The sequence below is a fragment of the Anastrepha ludens genome, chromosome 6 (assembly GCF_028408465.1).
Source record: "Anastrepha ludens isolate Willacy chromosome 6, idAnaLude1.1, whole genome shotgun sequence".
NCBI lineage: Eukaryota > Metazoa > Arthropoda > Insecta > Diptera > Tephritidae > Anastrepha > Anastrepha ludens.
In genome coordinates, this window is record NC_071502.1 from 125,782,373 (window position 1) to 125,805,137 (window position 22,765).

The following is a 22,765-nucleotide window of genomic DNA, read 5'->3' on the forward strand; positions in this document are numbered from 1 at the left end:
CCCGTGCCCAGAATATAATGGAAACATGAAAAGTAGCATATTTAACATTATTTAATTTCTATTTCAGTTTAAATATCTTTCTCTTACTAGCCCATTTTTGGGAAAATGAAAAATAAAATATTTTTGTCACCTTTTTGGAGGACAAAATTCACCGTCACGTCAGCTCGGCTTGCCTTTTAAAATAATTTTAACAAAAATTTAAGCTAATCTGGCTACTTTTTTTAGTGAGTTCGTTTAGTATGGAAGCTTTAAGACTGATCTGTAAACATTCTATAACGGTACTTAATTAAAAAATTTTACTTACACCGCGTGATTGTTAAAAATGAATCAAAAAAGGAGAGAAACCACAATTGAAGAGAGAAAAATTATTTTAAATGCGTACAATCAAAGCAGGACCATTCGGGAGATATGCTCATTAGTAAATCGTCCACGCACCACTATTACTGGAATAATAAAAAGATTTAAAGATGAACCAAAGTGCAAATATTTGGCAAGGAGTGGACGACCGCCGGCACTACCTGAACGAGAAAAGCTTGAAATAATAAAAATAGTTAAAAAAGAGCCAAAAGCTCCGTCCACAGAAATTGCTGCATCGATAAAGGAAAGCACTGGTACAGTTGTTCACCCATGTACTGTGCGCAGGGCGCTGAATTCCGCTGGTTATAATACCAGAGTATGCAGAAAAAAACCACAGATCAGCAAGGTCAACCAAACGAAGCGTCTTTCCTTCGCAAAAGAGCATTTAAGCAAGGGAATAGATTTCTGGGAAAAAGTTATCTTCTCTGATGAAAGTAAATTTTGCATATTTAAATCAAACGGACGTGTTTTAACGTGGAGAAAGCAGCGCGATGCATTAGCAGAGAAGCATATACAAACAACTGTGAAACACGGTGGTGCTGGAGTCATGGTATGGGGATGCATGTCGGCGGCTGGTGTGGGAGAGCTCGTCTTTATCGATGAAATAATGGACAAAGGACTTTATTTGAATATCCTTAAAGAAAATCTCCAAAAAAGCTTGGCATTGAATCAGATTATTATTTTCAACATGACAATGACCCCAAGCACACCGCAGAAATAGTTCGTTTGCGGGTCTTGTACAACACTCCCCATACCTGAAAACTCCGCCACAGTCACCCGACCTGAATCCAATAGAACATTTATGGGACAATTTGGATCGGCGCATTGGGAGCATCACGTTACCTCAAAAAATATGCTTAAGCAAACGCTGCTACAGAAATGGCAGAAAATAAGCCCAGATGTTACCAAAAAACTGGCTCATTCGATGCAGAAACGATTGCAAGCTGTCATCAAAAATAACGGCAAACACACATCATACTAAAATAATATTAGCACTTAAATTGATTAAGTACTTTATTAAATGACGGTGACTTTTGTCCACCAGAATTGCACACAGCAACCATTATATGCCATTTTTTTTATAAATACTTCTTGAATTAGCCTTATGTTTAAACTGAAACAGAATTTAAATAAATAATAGTTTTCGTTAAATATACTACTTTTTATGTTTCCATAATCTTCTGGGCGCGGGAGATGTTATAATCTTCTAGATACTAAATGACGGTGACTTTTGTCCGTCAGTGTATATGTATGTATGTAAGCTTACTATCAATGGAAGTGTTGAAACTTTTTACAACACATAAATATCAGTCAGCCCACTCTCCCTATCACAAATCATTACTACAACAAAGCATGACCAGCATTGTTTGTACATATGCTAGTTCCACCGCATGATTCCAATCAGCATTATGTTTATTTAGACCGGTAATTTAGCATAACCACAGCAACAGCAACATATTACTATATATAAACACATCGGACATTTGGAGGGTGTGTGTATGTGTGAATTTCTAAATTATATTCAGCTGATGACTTTGTCAACTCGCATATAAAAATTGTAGGTCATAAATTGTAATTTTGTTTGTTGTTGTATTTGTTGTGGTTATATGTGAATATGTAGAACAAAAGAAAGGCCCATAAAATAAAACAAACCTAAACAAATGATAAATCAAATGAACTGGTGCAAAATATTAGATACAAATAAAAAAATAAGGAACCAAGTCAGAGGAAAAACGTTTGAAATGTAAATTAGCTTTTAACAAAAAGAGGATTTTAACTTACAAACGTTATAAGAAACTACCTTAAAGTGCTCGCGGTAACGTATCGACACGCCCCTGCCCGGCGCTGACAAGCTTCCGAAGGTATTTTCGCCTTCGAAGCGGCAAAAAGGTTTATATTTTTTACATTTTGTGAGAAAACTTGTTATTTACTAGCAACTAATATCGGCACAAAATTTTAAGTTTTTCAACATAAACTTAATGTATTTTATAACCTCGTAAGAAAAACAAATTGCGAAAATATTCGTGCACTAAAATAACTTTTAGTGTTTAGAGTTTCTTCTTAAGTATCTATGCCTTAAATATCACCCCAATTATTTGAAATACAAAATGTTTTCTAGTTAAACAGATTCCGTATTTTATAAGCAACTCGCTAACGAATGCATATGCACATAACTTACGCACATGCCTGCATACCTACATACACAGAGAAGTACACAAGCACGTGTGTTCATGACTGCTTATACACTTATGCTGCACATACAGTTATGTGAGAAATAATAGGGACAGTGCCTACCCAAACTTACATTATATTTACAACCGAATAAAAAATCGAAATTCTTTCTTGTTTAAACGATTTATTTTTTCTTAAACGGTAGAAAAAAGATTAATAACAACATTTTTGCTATTCCTATATTATAATATATTTTTTTTTTTGTTTTGTGATTTTATATGAATTTATATAATTTATATGTGAAAAACAATAAGGACACTTCATGAAATCTTAAAGCTATAAATAACTTAAGTAAAACTAAATAGATATTTTAACTGAATATTGTTGCATAAAGCCTTAGTGCCATATTAGTACTTTGTTGCGGATCCTTTGTTATCCAGAACAGCAGCACATCTTCTAGGCATTGAGTCGACCAAATTTTAACAAACATGTACCGGTATTGCGTCCCACGCATCCTGAATAAGATTCCAAAGCTGGTCGCAACTTGATGGACACTCTCCCCTGATTGTCCTCTTAACTTCGTTCCACAAATTTTATATAGAGTTCAAATCAGGGGATTGTGCTGGCCATTCTAAAACATTGATTTTGTTGTCCTGGAACCACTTCTTTGTGGACTTTGCCGTATGTTTTGGGTCATTATCCTGCTGGAAGACCCATATGAGTGGCATATTTTCTTTGGCATACGGCAGCATTGTATTTTTCAAAATTTCAATGTAATCAGCCGATTTCATTATGTTCTGGATGCGATATAGAGGACCCACACCATAATAAGAGAATGACCCCCATACCATGATGCTACCACCACCGTGTTTGACCGTCTTTAAAGTATATTTTGGATCTAATTCTTGATGGATAGGCCTTCTTACATGGTGGACACCTCTACCAGAAGAAAACAAGTTTACTTTTGTTTCATCGGACCACAGAATGTTACGCCATTTTTCTTTAGGCCAATTGATATGATTTTTAGCAAATTGTAATCTTTGGTTTATGTTCTTTTTGGATAACAATGGCACTTTTCTCGCACTACGGGCTCTCAATTCCCTACCGATGATTGTTTTTCGAATCGTTGATGTGTCAACGTCAATGTTTAAATCATTTTTTATTCGTTTAGATGTGATAAATGGATCTTACCAAGAGGTGTAATTTTTGGTTTGCTACCACGGGTTTCATCCTTGGGAATCCATTTAATAGCATTTTTGACCATCGTTTTTGAAATACCGAGCATTTATGCAAATTTTCTGTACGAATTTCCGCTTTTACTTAAATTTTTAATATTATTTCTAGTAGCGTGGTCGCAGTGCGTATTTCTACCCATATTTGCCTAAAAAGTTACAAAATTGCAATTTATTTAGCAATTAATGTGAAGCGGTGATTTTTTTTTACGCACTTACTTAAAAAAACAAGTCTCTCTAATTTTTAGTATTGTATTTTTACCAAAACAAAAAACTGTCCTTATTATTTTTCACAGCAGAAATCGCGCACTTCTTAAAGAAAATAATTTGTTATCTAAACGAAAGAAGAAGACACACAAATTGTAACGGGATTTCTCAATGTCGTTTACAAGCTTTGCTATACAACTCTCTCTTTCTTTCATTTTACATGAATTCGTAAACACAAAAAAAGGTGAATACAACTGTCCTTACTATTTTTCACATAACTGCATGTATGTGAGTAAATGCATGCACTGCGATATGGCCACTTCACACTAGCAATCTGCTGAGGATAGCAAGGGGCCCACATTAATGCCTAACATGGCACCGCAATGTAAACAATTCGAACTCTCAAACAACAGCGAAAAAGGGGAAAGAAACAAACATTCATTGAGCTGATAAAGTAATATTTTATTATTGTAAAACCCATACGAAACCACAAAGCGTTGGGTGAGATTGCGATGTAAAGTAAATTGTAGTAATATCATTTAACAAACAACATAAATTTAAACTTTTATGTAAAAAAAGATTTCAGTGATAGACACTTTCGAAATGGAAATCAATTTTGAATGAGTTAAGACAGAAAGCCAAAAATAAGAAAAAACTAACACTCGTAAAAAATTATTTCGCCTTAATAAATGGCACAGCGGCCTGCTTGATAAACAAATTTATAATTTTTACTGACTGCGACTCATTCACTTTACTACGTTTTCAGTATCCTTTTCAAAGGCATCATAGAAACTATTGTAATACTTATAAAGTATCTTGCAATAGCAACAAAAATGCCATAAAACCGAAATAATTTCGGTGGTAAAATTCGTGCATGTCTACTTATAGATGGGTATGCAAACTCGATGAAACTCAGGCCATAAATAACTTTACAAAAGTTCAGGACACTTTTTATTAGGGATATAAAAGAAAATGTGTAAAGAGCAGGACAGGCATAATATGACAGAGATAGAGCTGAAAACACAACAAGAGGGCTATCATTTTTGCAACAAAATCTAGATTTTCTATGTATGTATAGTGGCAGTCACAATTATAACAGTGCGACATGTTTGACTATTTATTTTTGTTTATTTTTTATAAAAATACTAGTTTTAACCCGCGGCCCCGCTCGAGTAGGAGTAGTTTTGAGGGATTTAGGATATGTATATAAAAGAATTACAAGCAATACAAGCAATTTCATAGAAAATAATTTTTTATTAATAACCATAATATTACAATACCCGGCATCCGTTGCTATGCCTTGTTGAATAAAATCAAAACAACCAATCATGGGAAGGGAGTTCCATCATAAAAACATGCCTATAACTTTCATTGGGTGAAAATATGAATGTATAAAAATTTTTACGTCATTTGGTGTTGTCGTTTCGAAGTGATGCGCGGACAACGTACAGACATTCACCTTTATATATAAAAATATAGTTCATACTACAAGAAAAACTATATAACTCAACATTTTAAACTTTCTACAAAATTCAAAAAAACTTCATAAGCATTTCAAACTTGTTAAGTCAAAATTTTGGTATTCCAATAGATCGGCAACGGTCTAAGGTCTAAGTGAGTTGCTTTAAAGACCGACTGCCACTTCTACCTACCTACCTAAATCAAAAATTGTACATAGTAAAATTCTAGGTACGTAGTTTTATATCCCATTCAAATTTGGTCTAATATTGTACATACAAGTTGGAAGCGCCTCAAAATTCCGCTTAATTTTTGAGCTTTTGTTTTTTGGTTGCTGGTGGTATGCATTTTCATTCATACGAGTATAATGAACGCTCGACATTTTTTTTATGTGAAAGAAAGCGCGAAATTAATGGACTGCAAAACTGCATAAAAACAATTGGTTTATTTGAAAAGTTAATAAACTCAAAAAAACAGCAATTAAGTGGTGGACATTAGCATTGGAAACAATGGACTGCACAAGACTGTGGTGCTAATGATGATTTAACTATGATTTTTCATGATTTTATAGTTTTTAAATTTTATAATTCAGAAAATTAGAAAAAAACGACAGTTTAATTCAAAAGTGAATAAACTCAATAGATTATAAATATGTGCAGGCAATTACTGTTAATTTTTAATATTAAAAAGCGTTTTTAATACGTCATAATTTTTAGGTATATGCTTGGCCGCACCTTGCGACCTTGAAAGCTTGAATTTCGAGATAGGGACCGAATTTCGAGATAAGTTCGTTCATTGAGCATTGAGATTCAAAAAGATATTCATTTGACCTCGGATCTGTCTGGTCTGTACAGAAGACCATTATTCATCGATCCACATCTTCGAGTTAAGCTCCCGCGAGTGAGCTCCAACTGCCGTTTATACAAGGATTGGCTCACTGTGCTGACTAATTATCAGATTGAATTATTTTGTGCCTTCAGCTCTACTATTAGCTATGTATATTCCCTTGACTGTTAAAGAAATAGCAGTACAAGTGTGACAAAAGTTTGGTTTACTTGTTCGACAATTTTACAAATACAAAGCCATAAAACCTTTTTGTTCAATTTTCACCCACAGTTGCCAAGTACGAAAAGAAAATGACTTCAAATTTAATTACTATTCACATTACTTTCGAAACTTCACAGCGCGAACAAAGAATCAGCAAGGATGTCTTAAGACTATCGCACAAAGCGAACACAAAGTGCAGATGTTTGGCTGGTTGCTCAAAGAAGCTCGTTTCAGTTCCATCAACTCCTCAATACTCGGCTTCGTGGTTGCTGATGTTGGTGTTAATGTTATTGACATTTGAAGAATGAAAATGTAAATGGCCGCATATACTCGGAAACAAAAAATTCACTGCCAACAAGGGCAGACAAGTAACCCTCTGGTTGAATCAAACTGATGAAACCGAGGTGAGTCAGCGCCCACTCTCTGCAACCCCCAAACACCGCCTATTTCCTTTTCCGCTGCCATCACCAGAGCACGAAAAAGGAAAGACTACAGCCTGAGAGTACTCGTAAGCATTTGTTACTGTTGTTGTTATGGTTGATATTGGCAATGAATTACAGGGCTGAGTGGTCAGTTGGTAGCTATTGGTAGGCATGTGTGTATGTAGTTTCCATGTAGATTCACTGCCGGTATACTACCGCTGCCGGTGTTTGCCGTAAGTGCTCCCTTAGGCAATGTAAGTAGTTTTAGTTTCATGCAAAGTGCTAAGCTGAACGGCAGTGTTCGAAATGTACATACATACATATGTATGTATACATTAACATTGTTCTGGGTTGTCATCCACGAGTTTGGCACCCGACAACAGCAACTGAACTGACAAATGTGCATTTGCGTTTATGTGTAGCAACGCTCACACCTTTCACGAACAACGAAAGTGGTTGGAACGTTGCAAAAGCCAAAGATAAAATAAAACAAACCAGAAAATATAATATCGTTAATACCAATTTAATGACGGCGCTATGCCAGCAAAATGGCTAATAACAAAGGCTAAGAAACAAAATAATTATTAATAACGACAGTTCAGCATTGCAAGGTGAATTAGCCGCATAGGCGCTGTTGATTTAGTATTTGAACATTCATTAACTTTTGGATCTACTCATTTAGTCTTCATTAGGTTTTTTATGTAGTTGTAGACCGCGATAGGTCGATGCATGTAGGTATATCTATGCATGTACGCACGCACATACACAATTATACTTTTTGCGCTTTACGCCATATCCATGAAACATACGAACGATCTTATTTATCGAGATATGTATGTATGTTGAAATGTATATGTAAGTAGCTTGCGAGTATTTATGAAATGATTACGAACTTGGACGGGAAGTGAGTCACTTTTAATCACTGTACCATGGCAACGATGCGTGAAGTCAGGCGCAAACTAAGGTTTCAATTGAATAAACAAAATCCATGAGAGGAAAGGGGTGGTGTTTAGCGGCTGAGTAAGATGGAGAAATATCAAGATGGACTTCTCATACAATTTTATAGTAGACTCGTAAACACTAATATTCTGCGAATTTGGAGGAAATGGAATTGGAATATTTCAAAATACTTTATTTATCCTTTGAAATCCAATTGAACGCATTTGTTTTCGAGCGAGACTGTATTCTCTTCTAATGATTGCTAGTTGGAAGCTTCAAGAAAATTAAAAAAACAAATAATCAACTGTCACGCAAACCTTTGCTGGTGAAGCATCATCGACGTGAAGTAACTGAATCTGCTGCTATAAAAACTAGTTGAGGATAAGACATTACAATTATGATAACACAGGCCGACAGCATCTCAGACCCAGAAACCGGACTATATATTTTCGAAGGATTTTGATGCGCTGAATCCAAATCTGGCCTCAGAATTGCTCTATCAGCTCTGGTTTTCGAGATATCCTAACCTAAAAGTGCAAGTCTATGTTATCTCAATCGATTTTCAGGTGTAGGAAAATTTAGAAAGATGAAAATTTCAAAATGCGATATCTCAGCGAAAAAAAATGATATTTGAACAAACTCAACGCCATTTGAAAAAAGAAGGCTTGTATTTAAAGATGGCACCTTTAATTTTGGTGAAAGAAAACATTTGCCAGGCTACATAACCTCAAATATGGGCAAAAACGGTGTTTTTTGCACTTTTAGGTTAGGATATCTCGAAAACCAGAGCTGATAGAGCAATTCTGAGCCCAGATTTGGACTCAGCGCATCATAAACCTTCGGAAATATATAGTCTGGTTTCTGGGTCTGAATGTTGGTTAAATTTTGGCGGCCTGTGTAATCGTAGCTGCTAACTTCCACGAGCAAAATCAGTTTCAAAATTACTGCAATATCCAACATCTGACACTCACGGAAAAAGCTATTATTCAAAAGTGAGTCCGTAATTTTCTACTCATATGAAAAATGGTCGATTTTATTTCGCGCTTTATCAGTATAATTGCATGCTATTATTTAATATAAATTTAATTGCAATCTACCGAATCTAAATTTCATAGATTAAATTACGCTCGACGAAGCATTGGCTAACAAAAGCAAGAACCGGCAATTTTAATGCGTACAACTCACGCAACACACCCCCACACATCCACCAACAGCGAAGACGCGTACAGATAAATAGTACGCGAACAGGAAAACTTGATAAAGCCTAGACAAACCTGCAAACAGAACGCAATGCTCTGAAAGAGGAGTCGATCGGAGTGGAGCGGCGCTAGTGCGGTAAATAAAGCTAAGCGTGAACTAAAATTCCGTTAGTAGTGCTTTTATTGTTATTGCTCCCATTCGTGATTGTGAAAATGACAAGCGTGAAACAACACCACTTCTCACCCACCCAGCGAGTAATATGACAATTTATTGATTTTCATGCCATGTGAATATATTTTTATTGGTCGTTGAATGAATAAAATATATGTAATCGTATGTATAGCAGAAGGGCTTGGTTGACATATGCCTACACGTGTATGTGCTAGAACAACTGAGCATTTGTGTAAAATACCAATTGGTCTGGTGAAGGAAATCTGGGCAAAACAGCATTAAATAGAAGTATTTAAAATATACTACCCACTGTGCTTTTCAGAGCACTTTAGATAATACTGGATCACAAATTTCAACTTTTTTTCTGCACCAGAGACGCCGTTATGAAATTCCTATGTAAAATCACCGCCTGATTCCGAAAATCAAGGTTATTTTTTATTCTATGGTAACGTTTTTGAGATATTTACGAATTACCGTTATTTCAAAAAAAAAAAACAAATTGGGCCCACTTAATCATATATATCTCGAAAACGAATTGAGCAATTCCAAAACCGTTTAAAGCTTTTAAAAGGTAATAAAATTTGCTATAAACTGTGTAAAACACTTTTTGCTAGGCCCTGCAGATTCAAAGACAACGAACTATCATAACGGATTTTTAAAAATATAAAAAAATTTGTACTTTGAGAGAAAGGATCTCGAAAACTTTTTACTTTTTCGTGTATTTTTTGTTTTCACTCTAAGCTCGGTTTTATTACAAAAACAAAAACTTTGATTCAACAAAATCGATGAACTAATACAAAAGTTACAAACATTCAAGTAAATATAATATATCCATTTAATACTTAAGTACCCTACTGGTAATATGTGTTAGTATTCGCATATCAGTTAGTTACAGGTAGATTTTGGAAGGGTTATTAGATACAAAAAATTGTTAGTGTCGTTATCTCAAACACTGATACATTTCAAGCAAGATCATATGTTTAAGGCAGGTAGTGTTTTCTATGTATAACAGGGAACCTTTTTGTATAGGTAGGCTTGCATTTTTAGTTGATCTATGTAAGTATAAATAATAGTACATGTGCCTCGTTCCATCATAATTTCTGCAAGGATCGCCGGATACTGTTCACTTTATAATTGCAGTTTATAATCCGTCATTTACTTAAAAATATAATATGAATAAAAGGGCGCGAGAGTTTGAGTATAAAAATGATCCAGATATGTTCTGTTTCATCTGCGGGGAATTTATCGTTAAAATGATGCGACGTGTGTTTTCAAATCCTTTGAAATTTGCATACCATAAGTGTTATGGAATTGAGTCTAGAAACAATGAAAAACCATGGACACCGAATTTGATATTTTCGGAAACCGGAACCAAAAGGTACATCGTAAAAATTAGGAGTTTGCTCTCTTTTAATGCATATCTGACTAATTTCTTAAACTATCTATTTAGGCGACATATGAAATTTATTACACCAATGAAATGGAGGGAACCAACTTGCCATTCAACGGACTGCTATAGTTGTACTACAAAAGTATTTGGGGTTGGAAAGTCAAGAAAAGTAACCTATGCGAGCGTATCTACAGTGTCATTACCAGAACTAAATTCAACGGAAGCTACATTGCCAGAATCAAATTCAACTTTAGTTCCGGCTCCAGTTTCATTGTCAACAGCAGTATCTGATTACCCGGCATCATGTTGTACTGAATTGCAAACGGAAAACGAAAGAAACCCTTTGTCACAAGCACAACTCAATGATTGGATAAGAGATTTGGAATTGTCAAAGGAAAAGGCCGAACTACACGCCTCTCGTATGCAACAATTTAAACTTGTTTCATCCGATGTTAAGGTAACATATTATAGGACTCGTCACGAACAATTCTCCCAGTACTATACGAAGAAAGACAGTGTTTGTTATTGCAAAAACATTGCTGGTCTATTTAAACAGTTTGGTGAACCATATGATTCAAAAGAGTGGCGATTGTTCATAGACGGCAAAAAATAAGTTTAAGGGCCGTATTATTGCATATTGGCAACCAAAAGCCATCTATCCCGATCGCGCATGCAGTAAATACGAAGGAAACATATGAGACAATGCAAAAATTGCTTAAATTAATTAAATACGAAGAACATGATTGGAAAATATTTGCCGATCTAAAAGTCGTGTGAATGCTATGTGGTCTACAATCTGGATACACAAACTACTGTTGCTTTCTGTGCAAATGGGATAGCCGAGCACGTCAAGACCACTACATCATAAAGGATTGGCCAGAACGAATCGAGTTTCAAGTTGGGGTGGATAACATAAAATACTCACCACTTATAAAGAAGGAAAAAATAATTCTACCTCCGCTCCACATCAAGCTCGGCCTTATCAAAAACTTTGTCAAGGCTTTGGACAAAGAAGGCGAAACTTTTCATTATTTGAAAACAATCTTTCCACAGATTTCAGAAGCAAAAATAAGGGAAGGGATTTTTGTGGGGCCGCAAATAAGGAAAATAATGGCCCATACCCATTTCAAAGAACTATTGTCACCAGTGGAGGCAGCGGCGTGGGACTCTTTTGAAAAGGCCGTTACTTCTTTTTTAGGCAAACACAAAAGTTCTAACTTCGAGCTGATAGAGAACGATTTAATCAAAAACTATGCGGAAATGGGTAAATTAAAAACACATATAAGACCGTTTTCTCAGTTAACTTTAAAACTAAACAAAAGATTTGAAAGCAAATTTTTAAATTTACATGAGAATATACCTTCTGCTCAAATATGAACGAGACGTTATCAATAAAACGGTCCGCGGATGACATATGGCAAAAATAAACTTTTTGTTGGATGGTAGGACTGTTATGTAAAATTTCAGCGTGATATGTCACATAGTTTGTTTTCTGTGCTACTGTAAACAAGTCAAGCTCGAGTGTGTTCTTCGAATTTAACGATGGAAATTCAAGTTGAACAAAGGCTTCAGACGCCTTAAAAATGTTGCAGACAACCTATGGGGACTCTGCTCTATCGCGTGCACGTGTTTTCCAGTGGTACAAATCGTTTAAAGAGGCCCGTACATCGGTTGAAAACTTGCCTCATGAACGTCGTCCAGCAACATCAGTAAACGATGAAAACATCGGAAAAGTAAAGGAAATTGTGCTTGAAAATCGCACAAATCGCGAAATCGGTTAACGCTGAATATTAGTTAGACGTTTTAAAGCGTTTGCGCGAGAACATTCGACTTAAAAGGAAATAATTGTGGGACAACAAGTCATGGTTCTTGCATCACGGTAATGCACCAGCTCACACATCACGTCTTGTTCGCGATTATTTGAACAAAAATAATGCTAATATCGTTCAGCAAGGAGTCGATAAACGGTGCTCATTGTGGATCGCTTGGGCATTAACAGATTAACTGTTGAAAAAAAGTGAAGTGAATATCAACAGCACTACTTCTTGCCCACTATTAGGACATAAAACCCCCCAATTTAAAGTGAAGTGCCCAAAATTTGTAATAATTAAAAGTACAGTGCCGGAAAAGCCAATTAACAACTTCAATATATTTCTTGTGTCGAAAGCACTTGAAAATATTTGTGCTGAACCGCCACAACAAATCTCCTTTACTCGTGACGGGAATTTGTTAGTGCTTACGAAGAACGATATGCAAACAAATAAATTCCTTAAAGCAAAAAACTTAGCTAACGTCTGTCCGATAATATCAGAATTACATCCAACCTTAAACACTGTCAAAGGTGTCATTTTTGCACCATCACTAAGGCACCTATCCGATAAAGAAATTGTAGAAGGCCTTAGAGATCAAGCAGTAACAGACTGTCAAAAGATTAAAAAATTTGTTGATGGGGAGCTTGTGAACACCTCACTGCACATCATCTCATTTCAGAAATATGAAATTCCTAAGGAAATAAAAATTGGTTTTCTGATCTGTAAGGTCGAACCATATATACAAGCACCTATCCAATGCAAGAACTGCTTCAAATTAGGGCATACCAAACAATTTTGTAGAAGCGATGAAAAGTGCGAGGTATGCAGCGCAAATGTTCACGAGCCTACCACGTGCAAATAGGTTAAATGAATTAACTGTAGTCATGCTCATAGAGCCAACAACAGAAACTGCCCCGTTATACAAGCAAGAGCAGAAACAATTAAAATAAAAACCATAACAAAATGTACATACAAAACAGCTATAGAAAAAGTCAAATCCCAAGCCAAAGTTTACGACATTCCAACAGAAACACTTGAAAAAGCTACAGAACTGAGAAAAAAACGTCTCTCTTCTCAATCAAAAACTATTCAAAACAACCAATCCAATAACGCACCTAATTCGAATAATGAGACAATTCTCTCACTTCCCACTCACGGAAACCACACAAAAGAAAACGAAAACACTAACAAAAACTCAACAACAATTTCTACAAAAATATCAACACCAAATGAAATAAACAACAACAATTGTACCACTAATGACAAATTTTATTCTTTCTCAAAGCAATCCGACTCTTCAGTCATACAACAATACTTACAATATAACACCCCTCCCAACCTTGGCAATAGCCCTCCTAATTTGAATATGTCGATGGAGTAAAAAGCTGATGTGACGGGCTCAGGGCGGGAGCGACAAGTACCACTAGCTACGGCCATCGGTGGTTGTTGCTTCTGTCCTGAGCCCGTCATAAGTCTGTCTCAAGTATATATAATTAATATATACTTGATGAGACTTATTTTTCTCTCTATCCCTCTTATGGTCCTAAAGATTCTGCAGTGGAATCTGAAAGGTTACTATAATAATCTACATGAGCTTCAACTAATAATCAATAAATATTCTCCCGACATCATTGCTCTCCAAGAAACACACCTAACTACTCATTCAATTAACTTAAATAATTATGCATATTCTTTATGTAACACGCCAACGCAAGCAAATGCAAAAGGTGGTACTGCCTTATTTGTAAAGAAATCGCTACAACATAAGTTTCTACCATCAAACCCGAATATGTGCGCGGTGACTGCAATAATAAAAGCCGAAATTACATTTGCAATTTGTTCTATCTATATAACTCCTGGGGAAAATATACCATTTAGTGATTTACGTGTGTTTTGCGATAATAACCAGTGTGGCACAATGATTTTAGGTGATTTTAACGCTCATAGCAAATTGTGGGGATCGCCTCAAACAAATAGAAGAGGAACTGTCATAGAAAACTTTCTATTAAATTCAAATATGTGTACGCTAAATGATGTATCTCCAACCCACTTTTCGACTAGGTCAACTTTCACTCATATAGATCTGTCTTTGGTTACCACACATCTTCGCCCTTTCTTCACTTGGGAAATTGACTCACACCTCCACGGTAGTGATCACTTCCCAATCTTTATTGAACTTTCTAAGATGGGAGATACCTATAACTCAAACAGAGTGATTAACAAGCTTACACGTTTTAACACCGACCAAGCAGACTGGGCCAAGTTCCAAACTAAACTCGAGACTCTTCGTAAACAATTTTTAGTATCCACTAATATGTATAAATAAAACTGCAGCGGTGTTCCACAGGCTTATTACTGTAGCAGCAAATGAATCGATACCACGTGCTACAAAACAGTTTAGCAAACACACTACATACTGGTGGAGTGAGGATTTATCCAACTTGCGCAACCTAAAAACTTCAGCTTGGAGAGAGTTTAAGAAACAACCAACAGTAGTTAACAGAATAGCATACAAAAAAGCGAATGCAATTTTTAAGAGAGAATGCAAAGCCGCTAAAAGAATTTCCTTCACCAAATTCACTGAATCAATTAATCCACAAACATCTGTTAAGTTTTTATGGGGCAAAGTTAATAAGCTATACGGGAAGGCAACGCCTCAGCATGTACGTGTATTGAAGACGGAAGAGGGGGGAACAGTGACAGACCCACACAACATAGCTCAAACTTTTGCCCTTTTGCCAGTACACGGTCAGAGCAATCAAAAGACTCTAATTTCGCTAGCTCCTTTATCTCCAACAAATCAAATATAAATCTTTCCAGAAGTTATATAGTAGATACCATTGCCAACATCTTAGAAGATCCAATAACTCTGATAGAATTTGATTCTGCTCTCAACACTGCCAAAGGTAAGTCCGCTGGCTTCGATAAAATATCTTACTCAATGCTAAAACACCTTCCATATGGCATAAAACAGAGGTACATACAACTTTATAATGAGATATTCCAGATAGGACATATCCCACAAGAATGGAAAACAGCGACAGTTCTACCCATTCTAAAGCCAGGCAAACCTAGTACAGAGGTTAATGGATACAGACCGATTTCCCTTCTGTCGTGACCCGCAAAAATTCTCGAAAAGATTGTAGCTAAAAGACTGACGTGGTTTTTATCTAAGAGAAAGCTGATAAGCCCGCATCAAATGGCATTTAAGTCAGGGAAAAGTACGTTAGATGCACTACTGCATATTGATAACCAGATTGCACAATCCATATCCAGGCGGCACCACATATCCATTTTATCAGTCGATTTTGAAAGGGCATATGACCGTATTGGGAAGCATGCAATCCTCAATCAACTGATGGAATGGAAAGTAGGACCAAAATTGCTCAGATATATTCACTCATTCTTATCAAACAGAAAGTTCCGTATTAGAATTAACGGTATATATACAAAAACCTATCCACTTGAAAACGGTATACCTCAAGGCTCACCATTGTCAGTCATACTATTTCAAATTGGCACAGAACATATCAACAAAATAATGCTTGGGTACCCATGCTTCAACTATTGTATTTATGCAGATGACTTTTACCTGCTAGCAAAAATTAAGAGCGAGGAAGAATTCAAGAACAGATTAAGGGCGCTTTTCCAAGAAATCTTGGACTGGTGCCATTACTCTGGTTCGCAGATATCATTTCCCAAAACAAAACTATTACATGGATGTATGAAGACTAGCTGTAGATCAAGCGGTCTCGTTATAGATAATAAGCGAATAGAATATGTTAAGTCACTAAAGATACTAGGATTAGTCTTTAATAATAAGTATACGTGGTCGGCCTTAAGAATATCATTATTTAATCGATTAAATCTCATTAAATGTCTAACATCATACCACAGTAGCGCTCATCCTAATAGCGTCATTAATATTACAAAGGCTTTGTTGCTTTCGAAAGTTGATTATGGTCTCGCTATATACGGCAACACTTCGGAAAGACAACTCAATAAACTCAAGGGTGTTTACAATGCCGCAGCAAGACACAGCATAGGAGCTTTTCGCATTACACCTATAAAAAATATATATGCCGAGACTGGCATCCCAGATATCATCAGTAGATGCGAAGAGATCACATCTAAACAAATCCCAAAAGTTATTTTGTACACGGATAAGCAGTTGGTCACTAATATAAATCAATTGGCCACAAGGGAACGAGACCTACGATTCCCCCCAGAAATATGTGCCATCATTAAAAATGGGTATAAGATTGGCATTAATATTAGGGCATACAAACTATACTCGCCTCAAAAACCCCCTTGGCATTTCAGTACAAACTCTATAGTCACGGACCTAATGCAGCTACCAAAATCAACAACGAATCCAGAAGTCTTTATAACAACGTTTAAGGAAGTGGTTTCCAAATTCAGACTGCAAAACTGGAATCTAATTTATACAGACGGTTCAAAAACGGAGCACGCTACCTCGTTTTCAATTACACTGGTCGACAAAAAATGATTATTTTTCTGATTCAAGCATCGGACCCGGCCTATCTTATAGATCTTTCATCGCTGAATACGAATCTGACCTTAAAAAGTTTCCATCACGTCAAGATTTTGAAAAAAATTAGTTCAAAAAGTCAAAAAAACGTGTTTTTGACCATTTTTGACCAAATGTAGTGGATGAACCTGAGGTGATGGAAGCTTCTACCTAGCCTTAAACTGAAGCCTGAACCTTCAGTTATAAGATCCAAATCGAAAATACCCTGAATCAATTGTAAATTTTGATGTAGCACAATTTTTTTAACTGCTCGCGCACGATTTTCATAGGTGCAGCCATGCAGGCTAGTTAGCCTTATCATAGTGGTGCGCTGACTTGTACCTTTTACCTATCATGTTTTAGTTAGTTAAAATTTCTTTCAATGTTTGGTTTTATGATGCGCTGAAGACAAATATGACATCATAATTTAAAAAGGCAAAACCAATATGGTGATCTAAATTACTTTTTACTTCACGAACAACTATTGAAAGATGAATTTATATAGTTATATTAGACTAATTTTTGACAGTAGTAATAAAGTTTTATAATCTGACATTAGCTGGTGAACCAATATTTTAGTGCATAATAAATTTATTAAATTCACGACCCCAGAATGTGCCACGAGGAGGCTGTCAGTATTTTACACTCCACTTTTGTTATTTTTGTTCTTTTTTATTTTTAAAAATTTTTTTTGTTTGTTTTTTTTTTCCTTTTTGTTTTTTTTTTGTTTATTAATATTCTCGCATTTGTGGTAATTTTTTGTTATTCCTTAGAAAGGATTTTCTTCATTCTTTGTTTGAATTTTTTGAATCCACAATTTGTTCTTCAAATACAAGTTTCACGGATGCTTCTAATCTTTGTAAGTTTTCTCAAGGTTTTAAGGAATAAGAAGAAACACACAAAGGATAAAGAATTTAGTTTTGAGTACTTTCATTTTCTAAAATTTGATTTTTATTCGGCAGACTTGGGAAGGTTAATCTTTGTGACTTTCTAGAGTAATTGCAATCATCATCTTTTAATAAGCCCCAGCAGTAATCAGCAAGCATGCTAGGATTCCATTTTCCTTGATATCTTTTCTCCATAGTTTTTATATCTTGATGAAATCTCTCACCATGCTCATCGCTAACGTCTCCACAATTTTGTGGGAAAAAATCCAAATGCGAGTCAAGAAAATGTATCTTCAAGAACATGTTGCAGCCCAAGCGTTCATAGTTTTTCAACATATTTGCAACTAACGTTTTGTACTTGTCAGATCGTCTGCTACCCAGAAAATTCGCGCACTTCCTTGAATGATATCCAGGCAGCTTTTTCCTTAGCAGTGAGCTTTTTTTGAAATTCTTCATCTTTTAACACTTGGCGAATTTCTGGACCAACAAAAATGCCCTCGTTCAACTTAGCATCACTCAGATATTTAAATTTTTCTTTTAAATGTAGAAATCCTTTACCAGTTTTATCCATGGCTTTTACAAAATTTTTCATCAGGCCAAGTTTGATATGAAGTGGTGGTAAAATGATGTCATTTGAATCAACAAGAGGTTTACTTGAGAAATTTTTGGCTCCTGGAATAAATTCCTTTCTCTTAGGCCACGCTTTAACTTTGTAATGCTTATCTCTTGCGCTACTGTCGCATTCGCAAAGAAAACAGCAGAACTTCGTATATCCAGTTTGCAAGCCAAGTACAATTGCTACAACTTTTAAGTCTGCACAAATTTGCCATTTGTAGTTTGAATAGTTAATACAATCTAGAAGCACTTTCATATTTTCATATGTCTCTTTCATTTTAGCAGCGTGAGCAACAGCATGTTCCATTCTTTTAGCCGAGAACCAAGTAACTCACTCTGAAGTTTTGATAATTTCAGATCTCTAAATAAATCATTTAGTTTTGACTGATTTATAAGAATTGGTTGATCAGAAATGGTATCAAAACACTCAGAATCGGACATTTCTTCTGGTTCTTTACAACCATCCACTGATTGTAAATAAGTACATTTATCTGTCACTAAATCGTCTTCTTGAGCAAGTTTTGGTAGTTTTGGTACAGGCAAGAGTTCACTGTGATTTTGCGGGTAAGTCACTGAAGATACATTTGGATATTCGATTTTACATTTATTCTTCCCAGAATAACCAGAAGTATTTATACTACAAAAGTAACAATTAGTAAAATGATCTATTGGTTCTTTCCATATCATTGGAGTACCAAAAGACATGGAAGGACGCTGTCCTCGTCTCCATAAAAACAAATTTGATGTACAATGATTACAGCAAAAGTTTGGAGTCCAACTTTTATCAAAATTTATTATTTTTAAACTAAAATAATATTCATATGACTCTTTAGTAGCAGGAGTTAATGTGCGTCTCTGCTTTCTTGTCATAAACTGTCCACAAATGTAACAGAATAAATTTGGATCCGTTTTACAAACTCCAGGCATAGTAAAACCTGAGGAATCAGTTAAAGTATAAAAACCAAAAAACCTATATATTTGAAAAATATCTGATGTAGGTAAAGGTCAGATTCTAATATTAAGAAATTGAGATGTAGTCCTGAAAAAAACTGATGATAAAGAAACTTCGAAGATATTGATTGACCAATTTATGTTGAAGTGTCAATTAAAAATGAACTTTTTATCACAAAAGATATGTAAAGTGCAGTTCTGATAACATATATATCTAATATAAAAAAAGCACATATAAAAAAAAAAATTTCAATCCGACACTTTCAATTTTGAAATTACAACTTCCGAATCGTGCTAAGCAAACCCAATAACTAAAAACATGATAGGTAAAAGGTACAAGTCAGCGCACCACTATGATAAGGCTAACTAGCCTGCATGGCTGCACCTATGAAAATCGTGCGCGAGCAGTTAAAAAAATTGTGCTACATCAAAATTTACAATTGATTCAGGGTATTTTCGATTTGGATCTTATAACTGGAGGTTCAGGCTTCAGTTTAAGGCTAGGTAGAAGCTTCCATCACCTCAGGTTCATCCACTACATTTGGTCAAAAATGGTCAAAAACACGTTTTTTTGACTTTTTGAACTAATTTTTTTCAAAATCTTGACGTGATGGAAACTTTTTAAGGTCAGATTCGTATTCAGCGATGAAAAATCTATAAGATAGGCCGGGTCCGATGCTTGAATCATTTTCAGTGTCGACCTGTGTTATTAGTAGCGACCTCCGACTTGAAAAACTCTTTCGTCTTGATGAAAACAGCTCTATCTTTACCGCTGAGACTCAAGCATTGCTAGGAGCCGTTAATACGTGTAAAGTAATCCAAGGAAAACATCTGATTTGCTCTGACTCATTATCTGCCATAAAAGCACTGCTTAACATTCAACACAAAAACGAGACTATTCAAAAGATCAGAAATGCATTAATCCAATACCCTACTAAGATAAGAATAATGTGGATTCCAAGTCATGTTGGCATCCGTGGAAACGAACTAGCTGACGAAGCCGCAAAATTTGCTACAATAGCACCTATCATCACTCAAAAAACTATTAACAAAAATGACATCATAAGGTCAGTAAAATACCACTACTCACAAATAAATAGAGATAAATGGAGCAGATACATTGACGGATACAAAAGTTTCAACGAAGAAGGATTAGCCATTAAGTATCCATATAATTTTTCCAGAAATGAACTTATAAAATATACACGCTTAAGGCTCTGCCATACGCGACTAACACACAAACATATTGTGGAGAAAATACCACCGCCAACATGTCAACTTTGTCTAACCAGCGCACTAACTTTCGAACATTTAGTTTACAACTGTAGCTATATTAAGAGTATGCAACTACAATTATTCAATGAAATATGTTTTCCCAAATTGTTAAAAAATTTTACCTCAGAAAACATTACCAATACCATATTGCTCTTAAAAAGATGTGGCATTTGTTATTCAATTTAAACAACTTTAATAATTATCTGATCAATCTATATTAGGCCGAGGACCACAGTTGTTAGTTGCCTAGTTTTACAGTTTATTTATGTAATTGAATTATGTAAGTAAATTTACTAAATAAATAAATAAAAAATCGTTCCGCAAGCACCGTATTCGCCTGATATGGCTCCATGTGACTTTTTCCTGTTTCCCAAGCTCAAGTTGCCGCTCCGTGGAAAACATTTTGAGACAATTGAAGTCATAAAAGAGAATTCGAAGAACACACTCGAGCTTCACTTGTTTACAGTAGCACAGAAAAGAAACTATGTGACATATCACGCTGAAATTTGCCATGTAAGCTTATAACAGTCCAATAAAAAAAAAAATTTATTTTTGCCATATGCCATCCGCGGACCGTTTTATTGATAACGTCTCGTTCATATTTGAGCAGAAGGTATAGCCCTTAATCTGAATTTATTGCCCTGCTCCGAACAAACAAGAACGACCAAAATTTGTTCTGAATTGGAAGATTAATCCAGCCTAAGAAAATTATATGCTAATGTGTCACTTATGTATTTATCTCATTCCCTTTTTAATTTTCTTTCAGGAGTAAATATGTTTTTAAAAATTCATTTTCTGCACTCCCATTTAAATTTTTTCACGCAAAATCTTGGCGACGAAAGTGACGAGCATGGCGAAAGGTTTCACTAGCAAATGAAAATGATTGAAAGGCGGTATCAAGGATTCTGGGATGTCGCTATGATGGGTGACTACTGTTGGTTTCTCATAAGAGAAACCGATCCTTATATAAAGAAGCGTCAAAACAAGACACATAACTTTTTCAATTATAAAATAAGATCATAGAGTTAAGACAGAATCATATGTACATATGCTATTATTTGTAGGGTATCTACTTAAGTTTTACTATATGGATATATTTACTTGAATGCTTGTAACTTTTGTATTAGTTCATCGATTTTGTTTAATCAAAGTTTATTTTTTTTTTGTAATAAAACAGAGCTTAGAGAGAAAACAAAAAATATACGAAAAAGTAAAAAGTTTTAAAGATCCGTTATGATTTCGTTATATTTGAATCTGCAGGGCCTAGCAAAAAGTGTTTTACACATAGTTTATAGCAAATTTTATTACCTTTTAAAAGCTTTAAACGGTTTTGGAATCGCTCAATTCGTTTTCGAGATATATATGATTAAGTGGGCCCAATTTTTTTTTTTTTGAAATAACGGTAATTCGTAAATATCACAAAAACGTTACCATAGAATAAAAAATAACCTTGGTTTTCGGAATCAGACGGTGATTTTACATAGGAATTTCATAACGGCGTCTCTGGTGCATTTTGGCTGTAAACCAGTGTAATTAGCCATTATAATCAGTTCAAAATCGATGCTGCAATAAATACAGTCAGTGGAAAAAGTTTCAGAGTTTAGTTACAGTATTTGCAATGCTCTCCATGACAAGTTTTGTATAAAAATATAATTCATACTACAATAAAAGCAGCATATTTTAAAGTTTCAAACTTTATACAACAAAAAAATTATCAACCAAAATTTCGAATTTTTACTTAGAATTTTCAATATTTTTCTGCTACGTAGTTTTATAGCTCATTTAATGAACAAAGTGCAATTTTGAAGTCCCGTTGAAGTGCAATTTTTTTGTTGACGTTCAGGTGTTCAAGCGTTGTATGTAAGAATGTGTACAATACACGAATGCATGCCAAAAGAAAGCTTAGAAATTCTCAGTAAAAATCTCGAAATTCTAATGAAAATTTCTTGAATTTTTTTAATTTTGAACAAAGTTTAAGGCTTTAACTAAAAGCTACATTTTCAAAATTAACGAAATAAATTTGCAATGAAATACATTGCGAATATTGTAAAAAAATGGCTGACCGAGCTACATTAAAGCGAAAAATTTTGTATATGGCAA

The 22,765-nt window shown here is 35.1% G+C and overlaps 1 protein-coding gene across 15 annotated transcripts in view; it reads right to left on the reverse strand.

The window, feature by feature from the left end:
* The window catches only part of LOC128868022 (EH domain-binding protein 1), a 91,374-nt gene that overhangs the window by 37,815 nt on the left and 30,794 nt on the right, over window positions 1-22,765 (reverse strand). The gene's annotated exons all lie outside the window — the stretch shown is intronic.